Source organism: Oncorhynchus kisutch, linkage group LG24 (genome assembly GCF_002021735.2).
Source record: "Oncorhynchus kisutch isolate 150728-3 linkage group LG24, Okis_V2, whole genome shotgun sequence".
Classification (NCBI taxonomy): domain Eukaryota; kingdom Metazoa; phylum Chordata; class Actinopteri; order Salmoniformes; family Salmonidae; genus Oncorhynchus; species Oncorhynchus kisutch.
This window is the reverse complement of record NC_034197.2, coordinates 24,686,392-24,712,064: the sequence shown is the minus strand read 5'-3', so window position 1 is coordinate 24,712,064 and position 25,673 is coordinate 24,686,392. Positions and strand designations below refer to the sequence as shown.

At 43.1% G+C, this 25,673-nt stretch overlaps 1 pseudogene; it reads right to left on the bottom strand.

Annotated features, from left to right (window-relative positions):
• Nucleotides 1-38: 38 nt before the first annotated feature.
• On the bottom strand, nt 39-22,469 carry LOC109869753 (voltage-dependent L-type calcium channel subunit beta-4-like; annotated as a pseudogene).
• Between the last annotated feature and the right edge of the window lie 3,204 nt (nt 22,470-25,673).

The window sequence follows — 25,673 nt, the reverse complement described above, 5'->3', positions numbered from 1 at the left end:
ACACTGTTTACCAGGAGGCAGGGCTACCGACGTTAAGGCTAATCTGAAGATGGTGCTGGCTAAAAGCAAAATCTGGCGAGTGCAGAGAGTATAGAGATATTGTTATCCATGTCGGCACCAACGATGTTAGGATGAAACAGTCAGAGGTCACCAAGTGCAACATAGCTTCAGCGTGTAAATCAGCTAGAAAGATGTGTCGGCATCGAGTAATTGTCTCTGGCCCCCTCCCAGTTAGGGGGAGTGATGAGCTCTACAGCAGAGTCTCACAACTCAATTGCTGGTTGAAAACTGTTTTCTGCCCCTCTTAAAAGAAAGAATATAGATAGAATTATAGATAATTGGCCCTCTTTCTGGGACTGCTGAGGAGTGACGGACTCCATCCTTTTTTTACATTTATTTTTATTTCACCTTTATTTAACCAGGTAGGCTAGTTGAGAACACCTTTATTTAACCAGGTAGGCCAGTTGAGAACACCTTTATTTACCCAGGTGGGCCAGTTGAGAACACCTTTATTTAACCAGGTAGGCTAGTTGAGAACACCTTTATTTACCCAGGTAGGCTAGTTGAGAACACCTTTATTTAACCAGGTAGGCTAGTTGAGAACACCTTTATTTAACCAGGTAGGCTAGTTGAGAACACCTTTATTTAACCAGGTAGGCTAGTTGAGAACACCTTTATTTAACCAGGTAGGCTAGTTGAGAACACCTTTATTTAACCAGGTAGGCTAGTTGAGAACACCTTTATTTACCCAGGTAGGCTAGTTGAGAACACCTTTATTTAACCAGGTAGGCTAGTTGAGAACACCTTTATTTAACCAGGTAGGCCAGTTGAGAACACCTTTATTTAACCAGGTAGGCCAGTTGAGAACACCTTTATTTAACCAGGTAGGCTAGTTGAGAACACCTTTATTTAACCAGGTAGGCTAGTTGAGAACAAGTTCTCATTTGCAACTGCGACCTGGCCAAGATAAAGCATAGCAGTGTGAGCATACAACAAAGAGTTACACATGGAGTAAACAATTAACAAGTCAATAACACAGTAGAAAACAAAGGGGGGGTCTATATACAATGTGTGCAAAAGGCATGAGGACGTAGGCAAATAATTACAATTTTGCAGATTAACACTGGAGTGATAAATGATCAGATGGTCATGTACAGGTAGAGATATTGGTGTGCAGAAGAGCAGAAAAGTAAATAAATAAAAACAGTATGGGGATGGGGTAGGTGAAAAGGGTGGGCTATTTACCAATAGACTATGTACAGCTGCAGCGATCGGTTAGCTGCTCAGATAGCTGATGTTTGAAGTTGGTGAGGGAGATAAAAGTCTCCAACTTCAGCGATTTTTGCAATTCGTTCCAGTCACAGGCAGCAGAGTACTGGAACGAAAGGCGGCCAAATGAGGTGTTGGCTTTAGAGATGATCAGTGAGATACACCTGCTGGAGCGCGTGCTACGGATGGGTGTTGCCATCGTGACCAGTGAGCTGAGAGGGGTGCTCTCATCTTATCTACCAACATAGACAGGGCTCTAACTCCTCTAGCTCCACAATGAAATAGGGTGCAGGCCAGGCAGCAGGCTGTTAGCCAGCCTGCCAGCTTAGTGGAGTCTGCCACTAGCACAGTCAGTGTAGTCAGCTCAGCTATCCCCATTGAGACCGTGTCTGTGCCTCGACCTAGGTTGGGCAAAACTAAACATGGCGGTGTACGCCTTAGCAATCTCACTAGGATAAAGACCTCCTCCATTCCTGCCATTATTGAAAGAGATCGTGATACCTCACATCTCAAAATAGGGCTACTTAATGTTAGATCCCTTATTTCAAAGGCAGTTATAGTCAATGAACTAATCACTGATCATAATCTTGATGTGATTGGCCTGACTGAAACATGGCTTAAGCCTGATGAATTTACTGTGTTAAATGAGGCCTCACCACCTGGTTACACTAGTGACCATATCCCCCATGCATCCCGCAAAGGCGGAGGTGTTGCTAACATTTACAATAGCAAATTTCAATTTACAAAAAAATATATAGTCTTTTGAGCTTCTAGTCATGAAATCTATGCAGCCTACTCAATCACTTTTTATAGCTACTGTTTACAGGCCTCCTGGGCCATATACAGCATTCCTCATTGAGTTCTCATGTCTCTGGACCTACTCACTGTCACAGTCATACTCTGGACCTAGTTTTGTCCCATGGAATAAATGTTGTGGATCTTAATGTTTTTCCTCATAATCCTGGACTATCGGACCACCATTTTATTACGTTTGCAATTGCAACAAATAGTCTGCTCAGACCCCAACCAAGGAGCATCAAAAGTCGTGCTACAAGTTCCCAGACAACACAAAGATTCCTTGATGCCCTTCCAGACTCCCTCTGCCTACCCAAGGACGTCAGAAGACAAAAATCAGTTAACCACCTAACTGAGGAACTCAATTGAACCTTGCGCAATACCCTAGATACAGTTGCACCCCTAAAAACTAAAAACATTTGTCATAAGAAACTAGCTCCCTGGTATACCCGAGCTCTGAAGCAAGCTTCCAGAAAATTGGAACGGAAAGGGCTCCACACCAAACTGGAAGTCTTCCGACTAGCTTGGAAAGACAGTACTGTGCAGTATCGAAGAGCCCTCACTGCTGCTCGATCATCCTATTTTTCCAACTTAATTGAGGAAAATAAGAACAATCCAAAACTTATTTTTGATACTGTCGCAAAGCTAACTAAAAAAAACAGCATTCCCCAAGTGAGGATGGCTTTCACTTCAGCAGTAAAAAATTCATGAACTTATTTGAGGAAAAGATCATGATCATTAGAAAGCAAATTACGGACTCCTCTTTAAATCGGTGTATTCCTTCAAAGCTCAGTTGTCCTGAGTCTGCCAAACCTTGACCCTAAATATAAAAAAAACTATCGGCCTATATCGAATCTTCCATTCCTCTCAAAAATGTTAGAAAAAGCGGTTGGCAGCAACTCACTGCCTTCCTGAAGACAAACAATGTATACGAAATGCTTCAGTCTGGTTTTAGACCCCATCATAGCACTGAGACTGCACTTGTGAAGGTTGCAAATGACCTTTTAATGGCATCAGACCGAGGCTCTTCAGCTGTCCTCGTGCTCTTAGACCTTAGTGCTGCTTTTGATACCATCGATCACCACATTCTTTTGGAGAGATTGGAAACCCAAATTGGTCTACACGGACAAGTTCTGGCCTGATTTAGATCTTATCTGCCGGAAAGATATCAGTTTGTCTCTGTGAATGGTTTGTCCTCTGATAAATCAACTGTACATTTCGGTGTTCCTCAAGGTTCCGTTTTAGGACCACTATTGTTTTCACTATATATTTTACCTCTTGGGGATGTCATTCGAAAACATAATGTTAACTTTCACTGTAATGCGGATGACACACAGCTGTACATTTCAATGAACATGGTGAAGCCCCAAAATTGCCCTCGCTAGAAGCCTGTGTCTCAGACATAAGGAAGTGTATGGCTGCAAACATTATACTTTTAAACTCGGACAAAACAGAGATGCTTGTTCTAGGTCCCAAGAAACAAAGAGATCTTCTGTTGAATCTGACAATTAATCTTGATGTTTGTACAGTCGTCTCAAATAAAACTGTGAAGGACCTCTGTGTTACTCTGGACCCTGATCTCTCTTTTGACAAACATATCAAGACTGTTTCAAGGACAGCTTTTTTCCATCTACGTAACATTGCAAAAATTAGAAACTTTCTGTCCAAAAAAGATGCAGAAAAATTAATCCATGCTTTTGTTACTTCTAGGTTAGACTACTGCAATGCTCTACTTTCCGGCTACCCGGATAAAGCACGAAATAAACTTCAGTTAGTGCTAAATACGGCTGCTAGAATGACTAGAACCAAAAAATTGGATCATATTACTCCAGTGCTAGCCTCCCTACACTGGCTTCCTGTTAAGGCAAGGGCTGATTTCAAGGTTTTACTGCTAACCTACAAAGCATTAAATGGGCTTGCTCCTGCCTATCTTTCTGATTTGGTCCTGCCGTATATACCTACACGTACGCTACGGTCACAAGATGCAGGCCTCCCAATTTTCCCTAAAATTTCTAAGCAAACAGCTGGAGGCAGGGCTTTCTCCTAAAGAGCTCCATTTTTATGGAATGGTCTGCCTACCCATATGAGAGACGCAGACTCAGTCTCAACCTTTAAGTCTTTACTGAAGACTCATCTCTTCAGTGGGTCATATGATTGAGTGCAGTCTGGCCCAGGAGTGTGAAGGTAAACGGAAAGACTCTGGAGCAACGAACCGCCCTTGCTGTCTCTGCAATCCAGCTCTTCCTCCTCCTCGTCCTCCTTGCCCTCCCAGAGACGTGGGCCCCCCTTAGGCCGCGGGACAGGGAGTCACTCCCGTCTTCAGAAAGGATCAGGCTGTCCTGCTCCAGGGGGGTGTGGGCCTTCTCCCTTATCTCCTTCTCCTCACCCTGCACCCCCACACTGCCATGCTGCAATGGGGGCTGGTTTTTATTCTGGATCTGGGGTTTGTTGTTGGAGAGAGAGGGGGGCGCGATTAAATAAGAGCTCCATCACAGTATCCGAGACAGCTTCCAAAAGTAGCCTACTCGTCTATTACTATCCTCATCATACCAAAGACAAATGGCTGAAGCTACAACTGGTGGGCACACAGCACACATAAGACTAACAGACAGATGATGATACTCTACAGAAAGGAAATACCACAAATGACAGTGGAACAGTTACAATAATTACATAGTATTACAGTGTTCATCTTAAATTAGTGGCATGTTTTGCATTGACATGTTTTTATGTTCTCAACCAATCACGGTGAGCACACCTCTTAACAATATACTTTTAACTGGAGCATTCTCAGCAATAAAATTTTTAATGAGCTGTTTAGTCGTACTTCTATTTTTTTTTACGCAAGCCAAAGGTTTCATTCAGGTAGCATTCCATGCCAGCGTGAGAGGGTGTGCCATTAAAAAACCATGAGTCTGGTCATGGAACAGGTCCATTAGTTTACAGCAGATATCTAATACGTCCACTGTGTGCATTATAACGTATATGCCATTTAACAGACGTTATGACATTCGTATTACTACACTTTGTTTGATATAGCATGTGGCTGCTTTATGGAATTCATCATAGAATCCTTGAAGCTTTTAGCACAGTGTCAATCAAATATGCAGGGGCTTAGAGGTGGCAGGTGGATAAGAGATGAGACGGAGTCTACATACTGTAGGTATTAGTGACTTTTGTGTGTGGAGGGGAGTTTATTGTGTGAAAGGGAAATAAGACACATTGGTTGATCTTATTCCACCAAGTGTGGTTGGTGTATGGTGGTGTGGTGAGGTGGTTAAGGGGGGCAGGGGTTACTTGGGTGGAGAAGTAATGCACATACAGAAAGCCTCCAACTAACCCGTTTGGTAAGCGCTCATTCAATGAATTCCTGTGTTACAGAAAACTGCAAAAACGTTAAGCAGGGATGGGTGAGAAGACGGGTGGACAGACAGACGTGAGGGAGGGAGGGGAGAGCGGGAATCTGGCATAGTACTGTAAGAGCTGCAACACAACAACCATATAAAGACCTCCCCTCCCATAATAAAGAAACCCTTCCCATAATCTGTCCTCTTTCCATTCTCCCTTCAACTATCTCTGTTCCTCTCCACCTCCCCTCCTCCATCCATATAAAAGCATCTCACCTGTAGGCTAGAGATGGCTGAAGGCGGGATCATGATGTTCTGCTCCAATAGCCCGTTGATAGCGGTGGTGCCGGGAAGATGAGTGGCACGCCAGTAGACTTCTAAGTATTCAGCCAAGTGCTCACATGCATCCTCCAATTGGTTCTCATCCAGAATTACATCAAAAATATCCTATGAGGGAACAGTGGGAGGGTAATCAGACAGCTGGTTGGGTTGTAATTGGGAATAGTACTGTATGATGGGAAAGCAGGTAGCCTAGCGGTTAAGAGTGTTGGGCCAGTAACCAAAAATAAAAAATCTGTCGATGTGCCCCTTGAGCAAGGCACTTAACCCTAATTACTTATGTAACTTGCTCTGGATATGAGCGTCTGATAATTGACTGAAATGTGAAATTGTGTCGCGTACAGGGGGGCATTGAGACAGCTTGTCCCCAGCCATCATCTGCATGTTCAGATGTTTGCTCTGAGACTTCCCCCGGGACTTGATCAGCCTCTGGAGCACCTGGGAGAGAGTGGGGAGGAGAGACTGAGAGATAGAGGGAGAAGGTATCTTTATAAAGAAGGATTCATTAAGGCTGAATAAAGAAGAGAAATTCGAAAGATGAAAAGATATCATCATATATCCTCAATGAGGCCCACTTACAATACATCTGCAAGACATGTATTAGGTGCCTGATTGTGTCTCACCTTTGGTGAGGAAACTTTGACGTAGACCAAGATGGGGGCCAGGGAAGTCTTGGCTAGCTGGGCCGGATGGTTGATGGTGTCTGCATCCAGGACCACCAACTGGAGGGTTTTGGCCAGCTCAAATATCCTCTCTATCTCACTCCGGACCTCGGCTGTAGGGGAGAGAGATACATTACTGTACCTGACCATGAGATCTATCCATGCACTCTGGCCGCTTAACACATTTCGTAATAGTGTCAACATGAGCAAATGTTTGTGAAAGTGAATGTGTGTGTGTGTGTGTGTGTGTGTGTGTGTGTGTGTGTGTGTGTGTGTGTGTGTGTGTGTGTGTGAGTACTCACCCAGGCTGGAGCGAGTATTGGATCTCTCCATGATGGGACTCTTGTTGAGGACAGATTTCTTGGCTAGAGAAAGGTCTGCCGTAATGCGTGTACTGGAGATTCTGCAGGTGTCCAAAACAAAACATGATAAACACAAATAACACAATTACGCTGCAAATACACACTACAGATAGAATACCACAGTGGTGAATGTGATGGTGATTCAGAAAGGGACCAAACAGAGATAAAGCAAACAAAAGAACTTGTGTCATAGATGTGCATAAAATAGAGAAGTAAACAATTAACTACATGAATCTGCAACTGTAGGTTAATTATGATGCCTGTCTATACTAACCTTCCATCAAACCTGTGTTTCAGGAAGTCAAACAGAGCTTTCTGCATCATATCTGTCACATGAGAGAGGGTAGAGAAAGATATTGGATGCACACATATCATTATCAAAGAACCTAGCTAAGCATCAGGGTATAAAACATACAACTTTACTCCAGTATCTCTAAGTCTAAGCATCCAGCTTCACCATGCACATTTGGCAAAATGTGTAGAGTATGTGAGAAATCCTCTTCCCTAAAGAAGTATACTTTGAAATCCATTGAATTTGAACCCCAGATCAAATAAACATCAACAGTTGAAGTTGGAAGTTTACATTCACTTTAGGTTGGAGTCATTAAAACTCATTTTTCAACCACTCCACAAATTTCTTGTTAACAAACTATAGTTTTGGCAAGGGGGTTAGCATATCTACTTTGTGTATGACACAAGTAATTTTTCCAACAATTGTTTACATACAGATTATTTCACTTATAATTCACTGTATCACAATTCTAGTGGGTCAGAAGTTTACATACACTAACTGTGCCTTTAAACAGCTTGGAAAATTCCAGAAAATTATGTAATGGCTTTAGAAGCTTCTGATAGGCTAATTGACATCATTTGAGTCAACTGGAGGTGTACCTGTGGATGTACAAGTCTGGTTCATCGTTGGGAGCAATTTCCAAATGCCTGAAGGTACCACGTTCATCTGTACAAACACTAGTACGCAAGTATAAACACCATGGGACCACGCAGACGTCATACCGCTCAGGAAGGAGACGCATTCTGTCTCCTAGAGATGAACGTACTTTGGTGTGAAAAGTGTAAATCAATCCCAGAACAACAGCAAAGTACCTTGTGAAGATGCTGGGGGAAACAGGTACAAAAGTATCTATATCCACAGTAAAACGAATCCTATATCGACATAACCTGAAAGGCCGCTCAGCAAGGAAGAAGCCACTGCTCCAAAGCCGCCATAAAAAAGCCAGACTATGCTTTACAACTGCACATGGGGACAAAAATCATACTTTTTGGAGAAATGTCCTCTGGTCAGATGAAACAAAAATAGAACTGTTTGGCCATAATGACCATCGTTATGTTTGGAGGAAAAGGGGGATGCTTGCAAGCCAAAGAATACCATCTCAACTGTGAAGCACGGGGGTGTCAGCAATATGTTGTGGGAGTGCTTTGCTGCAGGTGGGACTGGTGCACTTCACAAAATAAATGGCATCATGAGGAAGTGAAATTATGTGGATATATTGAAGCAACATCTCAAGACATCAGTCAGGAAGTTAAAGCTTGGTCGCAAATGGGTCTTCCAAATGGACAATGTCCCCAAGCATACTTCCAAAGTTGCGGGAAAATGGCTAAAAAGAACAACAAAGTCAAGGTATTTGAGTGACCATCACAAAGCCATGACCTCAATCCTATAGAACATTTGTGGGCAGAACTGAAAAAAACATGTGCGAGCAAGGAGGCCTACAAACCTGACTCAGTTACACCAACTCTGTCAGGAGGAATGGGCCAAAATTCAGCTTGTGGAAGGCTACCCAAAACATTTGCCCCAAGTTAAACAATTTAAAGGCAATGCTACCAAATACTAATTGAGTGTATGAAAACTTCTGACCCACTGGGAATGTGATGAAAGAAATCAAAGCTGAAATAAATCATTCTCTCTACTATTATTCTGACATTTCACATTCTTAAAATAAAGTGGTGATCTTAACTGACCGTAAACAGGGAATTTTTACTAGGATTAAATGTCAGGAATTGTGAAAAACTGAGTTTAAATGTATTTGGCTAAGGTGTATGTAAACTTCCAACTTCAACTGTAGATCAATGAATTAGCCATACTTGGTGTTAATTCCACTGTCTGAATTAGATATTATTCAGCTGTGGAGCAGAGAGAGAAATGAGAATGTTAATCCGTATCACTAGTTGGAGCAGACTAGAGGTTGCGCTTAACTGGTTCTAGGAAAGTGTTTCTCAACCAACCGTTACCTCAGATGGTTAGCTTAACTGACACCCAGTTTGTCAAATCTCCGGTGTATTTCAGTCCCCCAAGGAAGAAGACACATAGCTTGCCTGCTCCTGGTAGAGAAACTGTTTTAAGCCTTACTGGAAGGGAGACAGAGAGAGAGAGAGAGACGTTTACCTCATAGCCCTTCAGGGACGGTCCTACTAAGACCACCGTCCTCATAGATGGGACGACGTCATATGGAGGAAGGTGCTCTTGTATGACAGAAGAGCGAGATACAAAGAGAAAGAGAGAGTGTTAATCAAAGCTAGAAGTTCCTATAATTGGTGAAAAATGACACCCTGTAAAATAGGTTCATGCTTGTATCAGAGAAAACTACATGATTAAAAACCTACCTGATTTTGCTTCTGTTTGTCTTTTGAAAACAAAATAAGTACAATCAGTCACATTAGACATTATATCAGTGAGTGAGGAGAAAGATCAAGATTGAGGTGAAATACAGTATTAGATTCCTGAGGAAAAGGTCTGATGTTGTAATTCTTATACTTACCACCTGATGGCGACGCGGTCTTCCAGCTCCCTGAGACCAATGTCACCCAGGCTAGACAGAGAGTTACGCGCTGTTTTCCTGCACAACAGCAGAGGAAGAGGTGAAGTGAGAGGTGTTATTTACTCTGCTCAAAATCTGTCCACGAATATAAGCCCACGAAGTAAGGCATTTTTGTATGGAGATCAATGAGAGTGTTGAAAAATGGTCAATAAAAAATGTAATTGCTTATTTGATTTAATAGAAGTTTGGTCATGTTTACGTTGTAACGAACGCACTGATATAAGTAGACACTCGTGTCAAAATTGTCATTGGTTCTCTCTCACAAAATTGGTTCGCTCTGCTACCGCATGGCAAGCAGTAATGATGCACCAAGTCTGGAACCAACAAGACCCTGAACAGCTTCTACCCCCAAGCCATTAGACTGCTAAATAGTTAACCAAATACCTACCCGGACTATCTGCATTGACCCCCCTTTGCAGTCTTTTGCCTCATCACATACGCTGCTGCTGCTGCTTAATATCTATCATGTTGTCACAATACCCCTAACTATATGTCCATATCTACCTCAATTACCTCATACACCTGCACATTTTTTTATTTATTTAACCAGGTAGGCTAGTTGAGAACAAGTTCTCATTTACAACTGCGACCTGGCCAAGATAAAACAAAGCAGTTCCACACATACAACAACACAGAGTTACACATGGAACAAACAAACATACAGTCAATAATACAGTAGAAAAAAAGTCTATATACAGTTTGTGCAAATGAGGTAAGATAAGGGAGGTAAGGCAATAAATAGGCCATGGTGGCGAAGATAGATGTGCAGAAGATGAATGTGCAAGTAAAGATGGGGTGAGTAAGATAAATAAACAAATATAGTATGGGGATGAGGTAGTTGGATGGGCTATGTACAGGTGCAGTGATCTGTGAGCTGCTCTGACAGCTGGTGCTTAAAGCTAGTGATGGAGACATGAGTCTCCAGCTTCAGTGATTTTTGCAGTTAGTTCCAGTCATTGGCAGCAGAGAACTGGAAGGAAAGGCGGCCAAAGAGGAATTGGCTTTGGGGGTGACTAGTGAGATATATTGTACCTGCTGGAGCGTGTGCTGCGGGTGGGTGCTGCTATGATGACCAGTGAGCTGAGATAAGGCGGGGCTTTACCTAGCAGAGACTTGTAGATGACCTGGAGCCAGTGGGTTTGACGACGAGTATGAAGCGAGGGCCAGCCAATGAGAGCGTACAGGTCGCAATGGTGAGTAGTATATGGGGCTTTGGTGACCAAACGGATGGCACTGTGATAGACTGCATCCAATTGGTTGAGTAGAGTGTTGGAGGCTATTTTGTAAATGACATCGCCGAAGTCGAGGATCGGTAGGATGGTCAGTTTTACAAGGGTATGTTTGGCAACATGAGTGAAGGATGCTTTGTTATAGGAAGCCGATTCTAGATTTCATTTTGGATTGGAGATGCTTAATGTGAGTCTGGAAGGAGAGTTTACAGTCTAACCAGACACCTAGGTATTTGTCCACATATTCTAAGTCAGAACCGTCCAGAGTAGTGATGCTGGATGGGCGAGCAGGTGCGAGCAGCGATCGGTTGAAGAGCATGCATTTAGTTTTACTTGCATTTAAGAGCAGTTGGAGGCAATGGAAGGAGAGTTGTGTGGCATTGAAGCTCGTCTGGAGGTTAGTTAACACAGTGTCCAAAGAAGGGCCAGAAGTATACAGAATGGTGTCGTCTGCGTAGAGGTGGATCAGAGAATAACCTGCAGCATGAGCGACATCATTGATGTATACAGAGAAGAGAGTCGGCACGAGAATTAAACCCTGTGGCATCCCCATAGAGACTGCCAGAGGTCCAGACAACAGGCCCTCCGATTTGACACATTGAACTCTATCAGAGAAGTAGTTGGTGAACCAGGCGAGGCAGTCATTTGAGAAACCAAGGCTGTTTAGTCTGCCGATAAGAATGTGGTGATTGACAGAGTCAAAAACCTTGGCCAGGTCGATGAATACGGCTGCACAGTAATGTCTCTTATCGATTGCGGTTATGATATCGCTTAGGACCTTGAGTGTGGCTGAGGTGCACCCATGACCAGCAATGAAACCAGATTGCATAGCGGAGAAGGTACGGTGGGATTCGAAATGATCAGTGATCTGTTTGTTAACCTGGTTTTCGAAGACCTTAGAAAGGCAGGGTAGGAAAGATATAGGTGTGTAGCAGTTTGGGTCTAGAGTGTCTCCCCCTTTGAAGAGGGGGATGATGCGGCAGCTTTCCAATCTTTGGGAATCTCAGACGATACGAAAGAGAGGTTGAACAGGCTAGTAATAGGGGCTGCAACAATATCGGCAGATCATTTTAGAAAGAGAGGGTCCAGATGATCTAGCCCGGCTGATTTGTAGGGGTCCAGATTTTGCAGCTCTTTCAGAACATCAGCTATCTGGATTTGGGTGAAGGAGAAATGGGGGAGGCTTTGGCGAGTTGCTTAGGGGGGTGCCGGGCAGTTGACCAGGGTAGGGGTAGCCAGGTGGAAAGCATGGCCAGCCGTAGAAAAATGCTTATTGAAATTCTCAATTATATTCATTGGTGGTGACAGTGTTTCCTAGCCTCAGTGCAGTGGGCATTTGGGAGGAGGTGCTCTTATTCTCCATGGACTTTAGTGTCTCAGAACTTTTTTGAGTTTGTCCTACAGGATGCAAATTTCTGTTTGAAAAAGCTAGCCTTAGCTTTCCTAACTGCCTATGTATATTGGTTCCTAACTTCCCTAAAAACTTGCATATCATGGGGGCTATTCGATGCGAATGCAGTACGCCACAGTATATTTTTGTGCTGTTCAAGGGCAGTCAGGTCTAGAGTGAACTAAGGGCTATATCTGTTCCTGGTTCTAATTTTTTTGAATGGAGCATGATTATTTAAGATGGTGAGGAAGGTACTTTTAAAGAATAACCAGGCATCCTCTACTGACGGAATGAGGTCAATATCATTCCAGGATACCCCAGCCAGGTCGATTAGAAAGGCCTGCGTTTGACAGTGATGAGGGGTGGTCGTTTAACCACACAACCATAATCATATCAAATCAATGTATTTATATATAGCCCTTCGTACATCAGCTGATATCTCAAAGTGCTGTACAGACTTATGGATGCAGGCAATGAGGCAGTGATCACTGAGATCTTGGTTGAAAACAGCAGAGGTGTATTTGGAGGGCAGGTTGGTTAGGATGATATCCATGAGGGTGCCCGTGTTTACGGATTTGGGGTTGTACCTGGTAGGTTCATTGATAATTTGTGCAAGATTGAGGGCATCAAGCTTAGATTGTAGGATGGCCGGGGCGTTAAGCATGTCCCAGTTTAGGGACATAGACTCTGTACTGGTACCCTGTGTATATAGCCAAGTTATCATTACTCATTGTGTATTTATTCATGTTATTATCTTTCCATTATGAAAAAAAAATGTCTCTCTGCACTGTTGGGAGGGGCCTGTAAGCACTTCACTGTTATTCTACACCTGTTGTTTATGAAGCATGTGACAAATACGATTTGATTTGAGTTGACCTGATCTCACCTCCTCCTGCCTGCCTTTCATCTTTGAGGACACGTATTTCCATAATTAGAGCAGTCACTTGACTACCATGTCAATATAATAGACAATCTTTGACAACAGACAAATCAGAACAAAGGTCAGGGGTTACAGCCTGGGTCATAGTTGGGGTTTAAGGTTACTGTTATGGTTATGGTGTTAAGGCTTAAGTGTAAAGAAGGCCAGTTCAATGTTAGGACACAATACAATATTAAATTGTGCCCCCGATATTCCCTTGATGTCACAAATTCTTACAAACATCAGGACATCGTATGAACACAAAATGTGTGGCAAATATTGTGTAAAATGTAACTTCAGTGTTAGTGTTGGTTCACCTTTGTTTCTGCATGTGTTTGTGTCTTATAGCTTCCAGGCGCAGAGGGCTGGGGATGAAGGTGATGTCTGCCCTCTCCTTCACCAAACGACCAATCCACCAGTCATTATTGTACTTCTGTTACAATACAATACAATACAATACATAATGCAACATTACACCATGAAACACATCACTGCCTGATCCACGTCATTATTGTAGCTACTGTATGGTTACTACTTAACAATATGAATATTTCCCTAACTAATCCAGCGCAAGTAGTTATAACCACGACATGGATGCTTTCTACAGCTGTGTTGTTCCCTTGGGGAAGAGGGGAGAGAGGAAGAGGAGTGAGAGGAAGAGGAATGAGAGGAAGAGGAGTGAGAGAAAGAGGAGTGAGAGGAAGAAGGGAGAGAAGAAGAGGAGTGAGAGGACGAGGGGAGAGAGGAAGAGGAGTGAGAGGAAGAAGGGAGAGAAGAAGAGGAGTGAGAGGACGAGGGGAGAATGGAAAAGGAGTGAGAGGAAGAGGGTAGAGAGGAAGAGGAGTGATAGAAAGAGGAGTGAGAGGAAGAGGAGTGAGAGGAGTGAGAGGAAGAAGGGAGAGAGGAAGAGGAGTGAGAGGAAGACGGGAGAGAGGAAGAGGAGTGAGAGGAAGACGGGAGAGAGGAAGAGGAGTGAGAGGAAGAGGAGTGAGAGGAAGAAGTGAGAGAAGAAGTGGAGTGAGAGGAGAAGGGGAGAGAGGAAGAGAAGTGAGAGGATGAGGGGAGAATGGAAAAGGAGTGAGAGGAAGAGGAGTGAGATGAAGAGGAGCGAGAGAAAAAGGAGTGAGAGGAAGAGGGTAGAGAGGAAGAGGAGTGAGATGAAGGGGGGAGAAAGGAAAAGGAGTGAGAGGAAGAGGAGTGAGAGGAAGAGGAGTGAGATGAAGAGGAGCGAGAGGAAAAGGAGTGAGAGGAAGAGGGTAGAGAAGAAGAGGAGTGAGATGAAGAGGAGCGAGAGGAAGAGGAGTGAGAGGAAGAGGGTAGAGAGGAAGAGGAGTGAGATGAAGGGGGGAGAAAGGAGGGTTCTTCCATCTTGAGGAGTGTTGTTCCTCACCTCCTTAATGTGCAGGAAGTCTTTGGCTTCGTAGTTGATTGCAGCTCCTTCAACAGGACAGTCGCCATCTAGAGCTCCACAGTAACTCACATTGGTCTTCACTGCAAACGCTACAAGTTTAGACTGCAAGCACAGCAAACAACAATGTTTCAATTAGTGTTGCCAATAATGTATGTGTGTGGTCATGAATTAGTATTACAGTTTTTTTTTGATTGCTTAAGCACGATTTTCAAAACAGGGCCCGTGTTTTCAAAACACTACACACAATTAGCACAACCACACACCCAATTAGCAAAACACTACAGATCTTTTGCAAAATTAAACACTCTTGTAAAAACTATACACTTCTTTTAAAAACCACACTTTGTTACCATATGAAACACACACGTTTCACATTACTATACTCTGTTTGCACGAGTTACACTCTGCTGTGATAAACCTAAAACACTTTTAGCGTTTCTACTTCCCTATGATTAGAGTAGGCTACTATCAACAAAGTACAAATATAATGTCAATTCACCAAACACTACACAAGACCAATGTTGCAGACTGAAGAAACTCATTTATTTCTCAACACTCCCAAAATGTTGACATGGAGATTCATAATACTGTAACCAAATGTCACTTTACGTATTGTAAGTTCAAAATTTAAAATAAATAAATAACTAGACATTGTCTCTTCGCCTAGCTGGATCTGGCCAGAGAATTTCATCAACATCGCAGGCAATGTTGTCATTAGCAAGACACCTTGGAAAGAAACGTCTTGAATGACGAATCCATCTTTGCATTGCTGCTACCTCCATCTGGTCACAGGCCTCCTCCATTGCTTGGATGAGGGGTACCTCAGCCTGGAGACGGAGATCATATACCTTCCACCTCTATGCCGAGAAAAACTCTTCTATAGGGTTTTCGGAATTGAGAGTATGGTGGAAGATATAGGATGGTGAAATGTGGATGTTGCTGAAACCAGTTCTGAACCAGAGCAGAGCGGTGGAAAGACACATTGTCCCAGACAACAATGTATTGCATATGATCGATTTGATTTGCTGCTGTTATGTTGTGCAATTGGTCCAAGAATGTAAGTATGAGTGCTGTGTTGTAAGGGCCCATATGGGCATGGCGGTGGAGGACCCCATTCTGTGTAATGGCTGCACAGAGTGTTATATTACCCCCACGTTGCCCTGGGACATTGACTATAGCCCTGTGGCCAATGATGTTTCTTCCCCTCCTTCGTGTTCTCGTCAGGTTGAACCCAGCCTCATCTACGTAAATGAACTCATGCTGGATCTCCTCTCCATCCATTCGTAAAACTCTGAAAAACAATGTCAGGCAAAATTGTGTAGTTCAGTGTAGATCTAGTATACATATTACAGTACAGTAAAAGATTATGAGACAGTATGCAAGATCACACTGCTAAAGTGAATACATACCTCTGCATAATCATGCCGCAGTCGTTTCACCCTTTCGGAATTGCGCTCGAAAGGCACTCGATAAATTTGCTTCATTTGAATATGTTTTTTTTTAGGATGCGTGCCAGTGTTGATGTTGAGACCTGATGGATATCGTTGAAAATGGCGTGGTTATTGACAATGTTAGCTTGGAGCTGCTTGAGTGTTATAGCATTGTTGGCCAAAACCATGTTTACTATCTCCCTCTCTTGCTGTTCTGTGAACATAGGAGGCCTTCCCCCTTGTCGTCCCTGACCCTCAATCCTATGTAGAAAAAAACTGTATACAATAGTACAGTAATTTCACAGGAAAAGTAACAGAAATGCTGATAGTGCATAGAATACAGTCCTGTAATCAGTTACTGAAACCGTGCAGATGTTTTTGATATGATGATATTTTTACAATACCTATTTTCCAGTCTAAATGTTCTCATCACACTTGCCACTGTATATCAGCTTAGATTTGGCTGTACTCGCAGTCCAGCCTCCCTCAGCCTCAGGCCGTGGTTGACAACGTGGTCAACCAGTGTTGCGCGGATCTCATTTGTCAGATTCTCATTTGTCACCTTCTTGTCTTCCTCTTCCTCTTCCTCTTCCTCCCCTTCCTCCTCCTTTTCGTCCTCCTCCTCGTCCTCCTTGTTCTCGTTCTCCTCGTCGACTCTTTCCATTGTGCTTGAAGAACGATGAACTCACCTGCTGCTTTTTATAGTGCTTATACACCTGATTGGTGTGTCTACAATTAAGCAAATGAGTGTTTGCACACCTGATGACTGTGTTGAACCAATTTGTTGGACGGTGTGGTAATTTGACAGTCAGTGCTTTGGTATTGCAAGGACGTGACTTCATGATAGATTTTTGTGTGTAATGTATGTTAAGTGTGTTTAGTGTTTTGCAAATCACTGTGTGTAGAGTTTTGCAACAAGTGTGAGGTTGACAATGTGCTTATAGTTGTGCAAATATGGGCTGATGTTTTGCTTCTTGAGTGTAAGGTTTTGCTAATAGTGTACTACTTTTAATTTTAGTGTGTAAGCAATCCAAAAAAACTGTAACAGTGTGTTTGTGTGTATATGCGTTCCTGCAGTATGTATATTTGTGTGTGTGTGTGTGTGTGTGTGTGTGTGTCATAACAAAACTCACCGTAGCTCTGTCGAGCTGGAGCTGAGCCTGGCGTTCGGCTTCACGCCGATACGCCTCGAGGTCCTCCTCCGCTGACAGGTCGGAATCCGACGGTCTACTGGTGTACGAATCAGCCGACCCCTGGAGAGGGAGAGGAGAGGTAGAGAGGAGAGAGAGGGTAAATTCGTTGTGAGACAAATATAGACATGGTTGTGGTTGACTTCAGGACAGGGGTCAGAGGTGAGGTAAAAGCCTGAAGAATAATTTACAAAGGCAGCCTTTATCTTTCACAGACATACAGTACCAGTCAAAAGTTTGGACACACCTACTCATTCAAAGAGAAACAACAGTCCATCATTAATCGGTGTCCCCCCACGGGACGGTTAAGCTAACGTAGGCTAACGTGATTAGCATGAGGCTGTAAGTAACATGAACATTTCCCAGGACATAGACATATCTGATATGGGCAGAAAGCTTAAATGATTTTAAATCTCACTGCACTTTCCAATTTACAGTAGCTATTACAGTGAAATAATACCATGCTATTGTTCGAGGAGAGTGCACAATTATGAACTTGAAAATGTATTAATAAACCAATTAGGCACAACAGATATACAATGGGTCATTGGATCACTCTAAAACTTTGCACATACACTGCTGCCACCTAGTGGCCCAAATCTAAATCGCACCTGGGCTGGTATAATGCATTATGGCCTTTCTGTTGCATTTCAAAAATATGCATGTTTTTTTCGTTGTATAATCTTTTACCAGATCTAATGTGTTATATTCTCCTACATTAATTTCACATTTCCATAAACTTCAAAGTGTTTCTTTTAAAATGTTATCAAGAATATGCATTTCCTTGCTTCAGATCCTGAGTTAGAGGCAGTTAGATTTGGGTCGGATCCTGAAGTTAAGACATGATGGTCAGTCAATCCTTCAAGTGCAGTCGCAAAAACTATTAAGTGCTATGATTAAACTGGCTCTCATGAGGACCGCCATAGAAAAGGAAGACCCAGAGTTAACTGCACCTCAGATTGCAGCCCAAATAAATGCTTCACACAGTTCAAGTAACAGACACATCTCAACATCAACTGTTCAGAGGAGACTGTGTGAATCAGGCCTTCATCATCAAATCAAATCAAATCAAATGTATTTATATAGCCCTTCTTACATCAGCTGATATATCAAAGTGCTGTACAGAAACCCAGCCTAAAACCCCAAACAGCAAACAATGCAGGTGTAGAAGCACGGTGGCTAGGAAAAACTCCCAAGAAAGGCCAAAACCTAGGAAGAAACCTAGAGAGGAACCAGGCAATGAAGGGTGGCCAGTCCTCTTCTGGCTGTGCCGGGTGGAGATTATAACAGAACATGGCCAAGATGTTCAAATGTTCATAAATGACCAGCATGGTCAAATAATAATAATCACAGTAGTTGTCGAGGGTGCAACAAGTCAGCACCTCAGGAGTAAATGTCAGTTGGCTTTTCATAGCCGATCCTTGAGAATATCTCTACCCCTCCTGCTGTCTCTAGAGAGTTGAAAACAGCAGGTCTGGGAGAGGTAGCACGTCCGGTGAACAGGTCAGGGTTCCATAACCACAGGCAGAACAGTTGAAACTGGAGCAGCAGCACGGCCAGGTGGACTGGGGACAGCAAGGAGTCATCATGCCAGGTAGTCCTGAGGCATGGTCCTAGGGCTCAGGTCCTCCGAGAGAAAGAGAGAATTAGAGAGAGCATACTTAAATTCACACAGGACACCGGATAAGACAGGAGAAGTACTCCAGATATAACAAACTGACCCTAGCCCCCCGACACATAAACTACTGCAGCATGAATACTGGAGGCTGAGACAGGAGGGGTCAGGAGACACTGTGGCCCCATCCAATGATACCCCCGGACAGGGCCAAACAGGAAGGATATAACCCCACCCACTTTGCCAAAGTACAGCCCCCACACCAGTAGAGGGATATCTTCAACCACCAACCTACCATCCTGAGACAAGGCCGAGTATAGCCCACAAAGATCTCCACCACGGCACAACCCAAGAGGAGGCGCCAACCCAGACAGGAAGATCACGTCAGTGACTCAACCCACTCAAGTGACGCACCCCTCCTAGGGACATCATGAAAGAGCACCAGTAAGCCAGTGACTCAGCCCCTGTATTACGGTTAGAGACAGAGAATCCCAGTAGAGAGAGGGTAACCGGCCAGGCAGAGACAGCAAGGGCGGTTCGTTGCTCCAGAGCCTTTCCGTTTACCTTCACACTCCTGGGCCAGACTGCACTCAATCATATGACCCACTGAAGAGATGAGTCAGGGCCAAACAGGGCCAAACAGGAAGGATATAACCCCACCCACTTTGCCAAAGCACAGCCCCCACACCACTAGAGGGATATCTTCAACCACCAACTTACCATCCTGAGACAAGGCCGAGTATAGCCCACAAAGATCTCCACCACGGCACAACCCAAGGGGGGGGCGCCAACCCAGAAGTGGGGCGCCAACCCCTCACTATTGTCATTGGTTGCACTAATTGCACTGTATGACTACATAACCCGGTTCAAGCATTCATGACATTACCCTGACTAAGGCACAGGGAGGCCGAAACGTTGGTGTTTTTTACCCAATAAATTACTGGGAGGTTATACATATGGTGCGACTCATTCTGTTTTTTTATAGCTTACAGTTTATTAACCGTTAGTCACCACCTCTATACTAAATCATTTTCTCCTGGTGTGCGCCAACTCATGCTTTTTATGAGTTAGAGGTATTAAAATGTACCAATTCATCTACCAACAATTGGCAGAATTAAGAGTAGGCTAGGCCTAAACTATTAGTTGAGGTTAGTTGTAACCATGGAATGGGTCAGTTGTAGCACATTTTATATACTAAATGTGAGAGTGAATTTAACAAGTTTGTCATCTTACATAAATATATTGATGAATATGCATTATCAAAAATATACAGTACCTGTCAAAAGTTTGGACACGCCTACTCGTTCAACGGTTTTTCTTTATTTTTACTATTTTTACTTTGTAGAATAGTTGTGAAGACATCAAAACTATGAAATAACACATATGGAATAATGTAATAACCAAAAAAGTGGTAAACAAATAAAAATATATTTAATATTTGAGATTCTTCAAAGTAGCCCCCCTTTGCCTTGATGACAGTTTGCACACGCTTGGCATTCTCTCAACCAGCTTCATGAGGTAGTCACCTGGAATGCAATTCAATTCACAGGTGTACCTTGTTAAAAGTTAATTTGTGGAATTTCTTTCCTTCTTAATGTGTTTGAGCCAATCGGTTTTGTTGTGACAAGGTAGGGGTGGTATACAGAAGATAGTCCTATTTAGTAAAAGATCAAGTCCATATTATGGCAAGAACAGCTCAAAAAAGCGAATAGAAACGACAGTCCATCGCTACTTTAAGACATAAAGGCCAGTCAATCCGAAAAATGTTAAGAACTTTGAAAGTTGAAGCTGTCACTCATGAGAACCGCCACAGGAAAGGAAGACCCAGAGTTACCTCTGCTGCCGAGGATAAGTTCATTAGAGCTACCAGTCTCAGAAATTGCAGCCCAAATAAATGCTTCACAGAGTTCAAGTAACAGACACACCTCAACATCAACTGTTCAGAGGAGACTGCGTGAATCAGGCCTTCATGGTCAAATTGCTGCAAAGAAACCACTAGTAAGGACACCAATAATAATAAGAGACATGCTTCGGCCAAAAAACATGAGTAATGGACATTAGACTAGTGGAATTCTGTCCTTTGGCCAAATTTGAGATTTTTGGTTCCAACCGCCTCGTCTTTGTGAGACGAAGAGTAGGTGAACAAATGATTTCCGCGTGTGTGGTTCCCTCTATGAAGCATGGAGAGGAGGTGTGATGGTGTGGGGGTATTTTGCTGGTTACACTGTCAGTGATTTATTTAGAATTCAAGGCACAGCATGGCTACCACAGAATTCTGCAGCGATACGCCATCTCATCTGGTTTGCGCTTAGTGGGACTATCATTTGTTTTTTAACAGGACAATGACCCAACACACCAACAGGCTGTGTAAGGGCTATTTGACCAAGAAGGAAAGTGATGGAGTGCCACATCAGATGACCTGGCCTCCACAATCATCCACAGTCAAAACTTTTGACTGGTACTTTATGTCAAAGACTGCAGGTGTAAAAAAGTAATAGACAACTTAGGACATACTAAAGTAGTCAGCGTGAAAATATTGGACCTTCAACCGCCGCACAAACATTCAGCATCATGGACAAAATGTGGCTTATTTCAACCAGCGCAATTTGAATATATTTCAGTGGGATATGGAGACGGCTATGACGCTGAGGTGAAATTATGATGACAATGAGAGATATAATGATCAGTGCAAAGAAAATATAGGACTTCAGCACCACAGGCGTTTGGACAGCAACCCTGGACCTATGTTACCGCGCCACACCTATTTTACTGCGCCCAGCTCACCTCACTGGGCTGGATAGGGTAAGATGCAAAGTTTGGTAACAGAATGACGGTACAACCAGCACAAACCGGCATTCTGTTACCAAACTTTTAATCTTCACAGTTCTTCACGTAAATGTGCTTTTGTAAAATGCATAGAGTTGTATGGTTTGTTTAACTTTGCAATCGTTGGTTTGTGTTTGACATACATTTTAAAGCGAAAAAATCTGTGTCTGTTCTGTTATCGTGGAATTGTCCCTTACCATTTACCGGAATCCTTGAATGCATATTTGACCAACAGCGACCTCTAGCAGCATTAAGCAGACAGGGTATCTGTGATTCTTCTCTAGCAACATCTAACATTTATAATAACATTTTTGATGTGACATTTTGTACATTCACGTGAAATGCATTGATCGTTGACCCCAATGTTAACTATGAAGGGTTAATGTTTGAAGCCTCTGATTAGTATAGGTCCTCCTGCTGTGCAACAGTGTGGCAGTACCTTGATTAAAGATCGAGAGATTCCTTCACTCAAAACAACTTGGCTCTCTTCAACAGAATTGAATTGAATTGGGAGAGTGAGAGAGAGAGTGAGAGTGAGATGGTCAGCAGTTTAATCTCAGTGACGGGTACTTCAGTGTACGGTGACATATGGACACCCGGGGCCATTTCCTGAGTTTCACGCCTGTCACGCCTGTCACAACCAAACACCCCAGCTTTCAATCACCTGACGATGAGCACTATTGGTGGCCCTTCAACACCCTCTGCCATCCAACAGACATACTGACAGACACACACACACACACACACACACTCACTCACACTCACACACACTCACACACACTCACACACAGATAGGTAGACAGACATAAACACATTTTTGTTAATTCCAAAAAGCATTTTTACCTCATTGTGAATTGGATGGTTTGAGTGTAATTTCTGTGATAAAGTGTGTGTACCCTATCGGTAAGTTTGCAGTGTTTAGAACTAGTCAAATAGTAACACAACAAGTGGCAGGCACTGCTCAGTTCTACCTTCAGGCAACAGTGAACCTGCCAAAGGCACCAGTTTGGCTGCAGAGGAAGAGCCATCAGTCAGCTGAGCACAAGGCAAACACAGCTCTATTGACTTTTAGCCTTTTAACATTTCAATTTCCTCCACCTCAGGCATCGGCACAGTTACAAAGCACAAGCACAAGTCTGTAGTACACTTTTAATAGTAAGATATACAGTATATCTTGATTTGGATTCATAGCATGGAAGTGTGGATACCTAATATAACCATTCTCATTTTGTATTGACAGGGTAATTTCAGGGCTACGTTGATTCTGTCCATGTACCTGTTGATCACTTTGATGCACTCACACCGTGATTTACTCTGGTATTAACATAGCCACTGCCTGTTCACCCTGCTATCATCCAGAAGGCGAGGTCAGTACAGGTGCATCAAAGCTGGGACCGAGAGACTGAAAAACAGCTTCCATCTCAAGGCTATCAGACTGCTAAACAGCCATCTCTAGCACATCAGAGGCTGCTGCCTATAGATATAGATTTGGAATCACTGTCCACTTTAAGGAAATGAAACACTAGCCACTTTAATGATGTCATCTCATATGTATAAACTGTACTCTATATTATTCTACAGTATCTTAGTCACTTTAATTGTGTGTAAATATTGCATCACCCATCTCATATGTATATACTGTATTCCGTACTATGCCACTGTATCTTAGTCCAATGCCGCTCTGATATATATGTATATATTCTTAATCCATTCTTTACTGTATTTTGGGTATATGTTGTGAAACTGTTAGATATTACTTGTTACTTCGCTACACCCGCAATAACATCTGCTAAACACGTGTATATGAACAATACATTTGATTTGATTTGATATAGTGCTCCCACCAACTATGTGCACTGGCTCTGAACTGATTGATCAAATTTAGCCCAGATAAAAATTAGGTTTTCTTCTCATGAACATTTTTTCTTTCTCTCAAATAATCAGATACCCACACTACTGTGGTTCTCAGGCCCTTGAGTTCTGCAGTCCTTTTGGTTTTCATTTCTCCCTGCACTTAATTGGTTGTTTGGCAAAGGATAGTAAGAAGTGCAAATGCCAGGCTACCCAGATAAAAAACAGACTATGAAAACCGGGAGACACTGTGGCCCCAGAGGACCGGATCTGTGCACCCTGTTGTAGTTTAACCAGGCACTTTGGTACTGACCTGCCAGTAAAAATGGCAACTAGATGCTTTTGAAACTTTAGTGTGTGGTATGATAGTGTGTGGTATAAACATAGCAATCAAGAGTTTGTGATTGGTTGCTATTACACTGTAGCTATCTAACTGTTGCGTACTATTATCTCTTCATCACGTTATGCTTACACAGCTCAATATCATGACTTGGTTTAATTTAGTCTCCATCTATAAAGCCCTCTCTATCTGTTCTGTGGTTAAGAGTGTGTTCGTATATTCACTCTGGCTATCTACTCCAATTTCAGAGCGGTCTTATCTGTGTTCAAGAGCACAAAATAACTGATGAAATTACGAAAGCGCAACACCTGTTGAAAATGACCGGTGTCATTAACCATAGGCAATTTGCACCCCCTTTGGCATGTTAACTTGGGTGCTTGACTGCCGTTGTGAGGTCATAAGAACGCTCGGATCAACGCTACTCCTCAGCCAGAGCGTCTAGTGTGTGCTCTGAACGCTCCGAGAGCGAAGCGCTCTGAATTTACTAACACACAATTTGACAACTCTCAGAATTTACAAATGTCCAGAGCGCACTCGGGCACTCAGGAGTGAATTTATGAACAAACCCTAAGTAACCACACTTTGCAATCTGTTGGTAAGAACTTTTAAGTAACAGGTTTACCAGGATGGAAAGTCTATTGTACCACAGTAGGCTATAGGTGGCGTCTGGGTTCCCTCTATTTACTTTTTGCAATAGATCATTTTTTGCCATATACATACAGTGGGGAGAACAAGCATTTGATACACTGCCGATTTTGCAGGTTTTCCGACTTACAAAGCATGTAGAGGTCTGTAATTTCTATCATAGGTACACTTCAACTGTGAGAGACGGAATCTAAAACAAAAATCCAGAAAATCACATTGTATGATTTTTAAGTAATTAATTAGCATTTTATTGCATAACATAAGTATTTGATCACCGACCAACCAGTAAGAATTCCGGCTCTCACAGACCTGTTAGTTTTTCTTTAAGAACCCTCCTGTTCTCCACTCATTACCTGTATTAACTGCACCTGTTTGAACTCGTTACCTGTATAAAAGACACCTGTCCACACACTCAATCAAACAGACTCCAACCTCTCCGCAATGGCCAAGACCAGAGAGCTGTGTAAGGACATCAGGGGTAAAATTGTAGACCTGCACAAGGCTGGCATGGGCTACAGGACAATAGGCAAGCAGCTTGGTGAGAAGGCAACAACTGTTGGCACAATTATAAAAAATTGAAGAAGTTCAAGATGACGGTCAATCACCCTCGGTCTGGGGCTCCATGCAAGATCTCACCTCGTGGGGCATCAATGATCATGAGGAAGGTGAGGGATCAGCCCAGAACTACACGGCAGGACCTGGTCAATGACCTGAAGAGAGCTGGGACCACAGTCTCAAAGAAAAACATTAGTAACATACTACGCCGTCATGGATTAAAATCCTGCAGCGCACGCAAGATCCTCCTGCTCAAGCCAGCGCATGTCCAGGCCCATCTGAAGTTTGCCAATGACCATCTGGATGATCCAGAGGAGGAATGGGAGAAGGTCATGTGGTCTGATGAGACAAAAATAGAGCTTCTTGGTCTAAACTCCACTCGCCGTGTTTGAAGGAAAAAGAAGGATGAGTACAACCCCAAGAACACCATCCCAACTGTGAAGTATGGAGGTGGAAACATCATTCTTTGGGGATGCTTTTCTGCAAAGGGGACAGGACGACTGCACCGTATTGAGGGGAGGATGGATGGGGCCATGTATCGCAAGATCTTGGCCAACAACCTCCTTCCCTCAGTAAGAGCATTGAAAATGGGTCTTCCAGCATAACAACGATCCGAAACACACAGCCAGGGCAACTAAGGAGTGGCTCCGTAAGAAGCATC